The following is a 7,500-nucleotide window of genomic DNA, read 5'->3' on the forward strand; positions in this document are numbered from 1 at the left end:
TCATACCTCATCATACTTCATCATACTTCATCATACTTCATAATACTTCATCATACTTCATAATACTTCATCATACTTCATCATACCTCATAATACTTCATCATACTTCATCATACTTCATCATACCTCATAATACTTCATCATACTTCATAATACTTCATCATACCTCATAATACTTCATCATACTTCATCATACTTCATCATACTTCATAATACTTCATCATACTTCATCATACTTCATCATACCTCATAATACTTCATCATACTTCATCATACTTCATAATACCTCATCATACTTCATCATACTTCATAATACTTCATCATACTTCATAATACTTCATCATACTTCATAATACTTCATCATACTTCATCATACTTCATCATACTTCATAATACTTCATCATACTTCATCATACTTCATCATACTTCATCATACTTCATAATACTTCATCATACCTCATAATACTTCATCATACTTCATCATACTTCATAATACTTCATCATACTTCATCATACTTCATCATACTTCATCATACTTCATAATACCTCATCATACTTCATCATACTTCATAATACTTCATCATACTTCATAATACTTCATCATACTTCATCATACTTCATCATACTTCATAATACTTCATCATACTTCATCATACTTGCTGTATAGCTCCGTCACAGCTGTGGATCAATAACACCAGAGCATGAAAGGTTCCTCGAGCTGATTATTGATCGTCTATTGAATCCAGGCGACAGTCTCGATGTATAAATACTCTGTTGTGTGTAATATCCGTGTATCTGTGTTGTGTAGAAAGCTCCTCCGTCCAATAGCAAGAGTGGAGGACCGGCGGAGGTAAAGCTAAAGCTGATTGGCTGACTCACTTCCTGCTTCGCGTCATGTGACCCGCTCTGTGTTTCCCAAAATGTGTTGGTGGTCAGAGCAGATCAAAGGGTTCAAATTCAGCTTTTAACATTTCATATTTCATTTAAAGAAGCAAATCAAAGAAAAAACTTTGCCGGCAGACATTTTGGGAAAGCAGCCACTGTGTGTTGTGATTGGCTGGTCTCTGTGATGTCATACAACAAGATCCCGCCTTCTTGTTCCCCAGCCTCAGGCACGCTGAGTGGGAGGAGCCATTGACACACCTCTAAAGCTGAAGCTCCGCCCACCCAGAGTGCCCCAGGTTGCAAAAACAAGCACGCCCCCGACAGACTGCATCCAGCTAACACCGCCGTGTTTGTAACAAGCTAACGCGGCTCGCTGAGCGGCGGTCGCTCATGGCACGTTTGTGTTTGTTTATTAAAACACATTAAAACATATTGATCTCGTGTGATTTAGGAAACAGATTCATAATCCAGAGGATGTGAAAGAAAATAATGACGTATTAATAATATTATAATTTAATAATAATAACTGGCGAAGGGAGTTTCCCAAAAATACGCAAAATGTTTGACATATTTTGTTATGTTTCTTCCTCTTTACATACATTCCATACGACATACGTCCGTGATGGACGATAGTATGCTAAGCCACGCCCCTTTAAGGAGGCTAAGCCACGCCCCTTCAAGGAGGCTAAGCTACGCCCCTTTGATGTGGCTAAGCCACGCCCCTTTAATGAGCTCATTGGTCAGTTTGGTAGCAATCAGTTCTAAAAAATGACTTTGTCTCTTAAAATTATGGGAAGTTTAGTTTTTAGTGGAGTGAACGAAGATGCACATCTGAACCAAGTGTTGTGTGAATCTTATTAATCCATAAACGTTGATGTTGAACATTAACAATGTCGGCTCTTCAGACAGAGTCATTTCTGTTGAGCATCTTCCAACCTTTTTATATATATATATATATATATATATATATATATATATATATATATATATATATATATATATATATATATATATATATATATATATATATATACAGGGCCTGGTGGAAACAGACACCACATTACTAGTTATTATTATATAGTTTTCTCTTTTCATAATTCTCTCTCTGGCTGAGGTTTTTTTATTCTACACTTTCCAGATGTTTTGTCTCAGGTCACGGGGTCGAGCTGAACTTCTCCCTCAGCTTCCATCTCTGTCCTCAGTGTACTCTGGAGGGTGTTTCAGGGGAAACAGGAACATCGTGGTGCGTTTAGAAAGTCGCTCCTCACTGACGGAGGAGCTGAAGGAAGCGTGAGGATCCTGGCCGCATGTTGCGCAACACGCCGCCCGGGCCTCGGCTGATTGATTAGCTCCCGAGAGGCCGGACTGGCGGCGGCCGGTGATTTGAGCTTTTGGCTGGACGCGGTGACGTCCAGAGGACCAGAGGAGGTCCGACAGCTCGTCTGGAGTTGGCCTTCGTTTCCTCCCTTTGGCCCGATCGCTCTCCAGACGACGATCCAAAAGGGTTAGAACTCTGGTGTCAGCCGACTGATGTCCGACCACGCCCCAGGGCCCAGATCGGGTCTGCACACCGTTTGAGACGATCCAGGAAGAAGCAGAGAATCAAATCAAATGTTTCTGTAGTGTTGCTAGTGATGGACTCTGGGAACACACTCAAAGCTGCTGGACGTCTGCGTCCAGCAGCTTGTTCCTGCTCGCTCGAGGTTTTAAACTGCAGCTCATCAAGTCGTGTGTTCATCTCTCGACAAACATTTACTGAGACCTGGTCCAAACATGGAGCCACAACAGGAAGTCAGCCTTCACAACGTCTTGTCGTGGGCTCTAGTCTTGATCATCAAAACCTCGATACCACAATTATGGTATTTTTCGGTCAGTTTCATAACTGTTTCCAACTTGATGAACCCTTTGAGATATTTCCCCTCAGTGACCTTTGGCTGGCGGCCATCATGGATGTTCTGCTTTGGACTGTTTGGCTCCAAAGGCGCTGCTATGGCTGCACGTACCACATTACACACTCCATGAGCGTGAACCACATTCTGTTTGTCTTGCACATTTTTCCCTCTGGCATTCCTCTCCTTGCTTCACGCTTCACATGTTATTTAAAGCCTGTCTTGTTGTTCTTGCTGTGAAAGAAGGACACCTTCCTCTCAGTTTAAGTTCCTGTGTGAAACGGCTCTTAAAGCATTCCACCTCAATTAAACCTGCAAGAGCGTCTCCTCCGAGCATGCGAAGGATCCTCGTCCTAGTGATCCCTGTGTGTCCCTGTCCTCGTCTCTCTGCAGATAACTGTCAATCCAACCAGACCGGCAGCCCCAAGTGCGCCTCCTCCTGCTCCTCCTCGTCGGAGGCGGAGCCCAGCTCCTCTTCCTCCTCGTCCTCCATCCTCCCCGTCAGCCAGATGCTCGACAAGGTGAGAGGCTACTGCTCCACGCGCTCCGACGGCTTCTACAAGAACGTCATCCTGTCCGACAGCTTCGCCCACAGCACCAGGTTCTAGAGCGGTCTGCAGGAACCGCCCGGTCCAGGAAGGGCTGCGACATCATCATCATCATCATCATCATCATCGTCTTCTTCTTCCAGGTCTTCTGGGAACTTCAGTGACGGTTAAAGGTTCCCTCGTGAAGCAGAACACTGGAACGCTCGCCATGTAATTTAAGGCTTTGCTTTCTCTTCTGGAACTGCTCCCTTCTAGAACCTCCTAGAACTCTTCTGTGTTCTGGAACCGCTCCAGTTCCTCTCAAACTCTTTCCACAGGGTTTCACATTCATAACGGTGTCTTCACTCCCAACGCAAACTGAACTTTTTTCTCGTGATCTCCAGAAACCGTCACGAAGAAGCTCCTCCTGTCGCCTGAAGTTCTTGATGTTTGTGTGTCTTTGTGAATGTCTTTGTGTGTAAAAGTGTGTGTATGAATCATAGACTCATATTCTACTGCACCAGCAGGAACGCCGAGAGGACTTCCTGTGCAATGTTAGCTTAGCGTAGCAACAATCCATTCAGACTGCATTCACTGTTTTCTTGACAGACCTGGTGGAGCATGAATTCACACTTTTTACAAATGTGCATTGTTATGAATCTGTGTCGTTATTTCAGAATCTTTTTTAAGAGGTTTATTCCACTCGGGTGTCCTGCTAGAACCAGAGAACACGGCCGGAAGAAGATGTCATGAACCAGATGATGTCATGAACCAGATGATGTCATAAACCAGATGATGTCATGAACCAGATGATGTCATGATATCTGAACCTCCTCAACGTGTATAAAGCAGCTTTAGTGGATTATTTCAGCCGTGGCTGATGACACGTTGTTGGTGTCTTTGTGAAGCCCCTCCTCCTCTGGCCAAGCCCCTCCTCCTCTGGCCAAGCCCCTCCTCCTCTGGCTAAGCCCCTCCTCCTCTGGCTAAGCCCCTCCTCCTCTGGCCAAGCCCCTCCTCCTCTGGCGCGTTTGGTTCACGTCAAAACACACAAGTAACGTGAGGCAAAAGTTTTCTTGGCGTTCTGGAGTAAACAGCAGCTTCACGTTCCGCTGAGCAGCCGTTGAGACCTGGTGTTGAAGAAGAGGTTCTGGAAGAAGTTCTAGTTCTAGAAGATGTTCTAGTTCTACAATGTGTTCTGCTTTTGCTCATGGTATTTATTTATGGTAAACATTGTTAGCAGATAGTTTTTATTGGTGAATGATTCAGTGTTTTATTTCTTTATCTCATCATCAATATCCATAAAGAACAGATTCAAGACTAACCTGAGCTCAGCTTTAGGTTCAAGACTAACCTGAGCTCAGCTTTAGGTTCAAGACTAACCTGAGCTCAGCTTTAGGTTTAAGACTAACCTGAGCTCAGCTTTAGGTTTAAGACTAACCTGAGCTCAGCTTTAGGTTTAAGACTAACCTGAGCTCAGCTTTAGGTTCAAGACTAACCTGAGCTCAGCTTTAGGTTCAAGACTAACCTGAGCTCAGCTTTAGGTTCAAGACTAACCTGAGCTCAGCTTTAGGTTCAAGACTAACCTGAGCTCAGCTTTAGGTTCAAGACTAACCTGAGCTCAGCTTTAGGTTCAAGACTAACCTGAGCTCAGCTTTAGGTTTAAGACTAACCTGAGCTCAGCTTTCCTCTGTTTCAAAGGAACCAACAACTGAGTCCTTTGAGCCTTCGACCTGAAGCAAAGTGACATCGTCGGCTAATCCAGAACAAATCTGTTTTTTTCTGGGAAAATCTGTGAACTGCGAAACCGCTCAGAGCCCAATTTAAGAAAAGCACAGCCAAAATCCCACATCATGGGTTTAAATCCCACATCGTGGGTTTAAATCCCACATCCTGGGTTTAAATCCCACATCGTGGGTTCAAATCCCACATCCTGGGTTTAAATCCCACATCGTGGGTTTAAATCCCACATCGTGGGTTTAAATCCCACATCCTGGGTTTAAATCCCACATCGTGGGTTTAAATCCCACATCGTGGGTTTAAATCCCACATCCTGGGTTTAAATCCCACATCCTAGGTTTAAATCCCACATCCTAGGTTTAAATCCCACATCCTGGGTTTAAATCCCACATCCTGGGTTTAAATCCCACATCCTGGGTTTAAATCCCCGGGTTTCCTGCATGATAAAGGGAGTGAGAGCTGCGGAGGTCAGAGAACGTTGAAGTTCTTGCAGAAGTAAATGGTTGGTTTTGGTGTTGTTCTCATACTGTGATGTTTGTTTGAAGAGTTCCTTGCTGCATGTGTGTGTGTGTGTCCCGTGTAAATACTGCTGGTTTATGTTTTCCGTGTGCCTCATTCTACAGTGTAATATTGTCATGATGAATCCGGGTTGTTGCTTCGGGTCAGACGTGGTCCAGCTGCTCCCCCTGAAACAGAAGAACGATGGAGATAGAATTTCACTTGTGGTGCTCAGGTAATCAGGAAAGTGGCGTTGAAAGAGTCGACAGCAACGAACAACGTCCTGAACGCGTTCAAGCGTCTCCGCTTCCCTTTGGAGCCCGTTTTATTATCGTAGCACCACAAGTCAAACGCTAAAGTCTGCAGCAGCAGCAGCAGCAGCAGCAGCGTCTGCAGCAGCAGCAGCGTCTGCAGCAGCAGCAGCGTCTGCAGCAGCAGCAGCAGCAGCGTCTGCAGCAGCAGCGTCTGCAGCAGTAGCAGCAGCGTCAGCAGCAGCAGCGTCAGCAGCAGCAGCAGCAGCGTCTGCAGCAGCAGCGTCTGCAGCGTCTGCAGCAGCAGCAGCAGCGTCTGCAGCAGCAGCAGCAGCAGCAGCAGCGTCTGCAGCAGCAGCAGCAGCGTCTGCAGCAGCAGCAGCGTCTGCAGCAGCAGCAGCAGCAGTAGCTGCAGCAGCAGCGTCTGCAGCAGCAGCGTCTGCAGCAGCAGCGTCTGCAGCAGCAGTAGCTGCAGCAGCAGCGTCTGCAGCAGCAGCGTCTGCAGCAGCAGCAGCAGCAGCTGCAGCAGCAGCAGCAGCAGCGTCTGCAGCAGCAGCAGCAGCAGCAGCAGCGTCTGCAGCAGCAGCAGCAGCGTCTGCAGGCCGTCCCTTCATAACCTGACCCTGTGGTGGCAGCAGCAACACGCCCGATAAGGAGCTCTGCAAGTCAGAATTCCTCCCAGAGGCTCGTCCTCATTATTCCACTTCTTCATACGCTGCCATGAAAGTCAACATTGAAACTTCAAACCAGCCGTTCAGACTTGAAGCATTATGGATTTATTATTTGTAATGAAGCCAGACGGGAACAAACAGTCTGGTCTCCTACCAACGACTTCTGGATCAGGCCGTGAGGAACACTCTGCCTGGAGGGTGTTGGCTTTGGTCCAATCACAAAGATCTTCCAAATGTGTAAAATAACACCAGTCGCCTTAGAACAGAAGCACGTCGTGAAACACCTCGACCACAAGGCCTCAACGTTCCAATGTTTATATGTTCCAATGTTTCAATGTTTCAATGTTCAAACTGTTTCAATGTTCCAATGTTTCAATGTTTCAATGTTCAAACTGTTTCAATGTTCCAATGTTTCAATGTTTTAATGTTTCAATGTTCAAACTGTTTCAATGTTCCAATGTTTCAATGTTTCAATGTTTCAATGTTTCAATGTTTCAATGTTCCAATGTTTCAATGTTTTAATGTTTCAATGTTCAAACTGTTTCAATGTTCCAATGTTTCAATGTTTCAATGTTTCAATGTTCAAACTGTTTCAATGTTTCAATGTTTTAATGTTCAAACTGTTTCAATGTTCCAATGTTTCAATGTTTCAATGTTTTAATGTTTTAATGTTTCAATGTTTCAATGTTTTAATGTTTCAATGTTTCAATGTTCAAACTGTTTCAATGTTTCAATGTTTTAATGTTTCAATGTTTCAATGTTTCAATGTTCAAACTGTTTCAATGTTTCAATGTTTTAATGTTTCAATGTTTCAATGTTTCAATGTTTCAATGTTTCAATGTTCAAACTGTTTCAATGTTTCAATGTTTATACGTTTCAATGTTTCAATGTTTCAATGTTTTAATGTTTCAATGTTTTATTGTTTCAATGTTTCAATGTTCAAACTGTTTTAATGTTTTAATGTTTAAACTGTTTAAACTGGTTCAATGGTTCAATGTTTTAATGTTTAAACTGTTTCAATGTTTCAATGTTTTAATGTTTA

This window comes from Clinocottus analis, unplaced genomic scaffold (assembly GCF_023055335.1).
Source record: "Clinocottus analis isolate CAN_PGR_092001 unplaced genomic scaffold, fCliAna1.0.p SCAF_40, whole genome shotgun sequence".
In the NCBI taxonomy this organism is placed as follows: Eukaryota; Metazoa; Chordata; class Actinopteri; order Perciformes; family Cottidae; genus Clinocottus; species Clinocottus analis.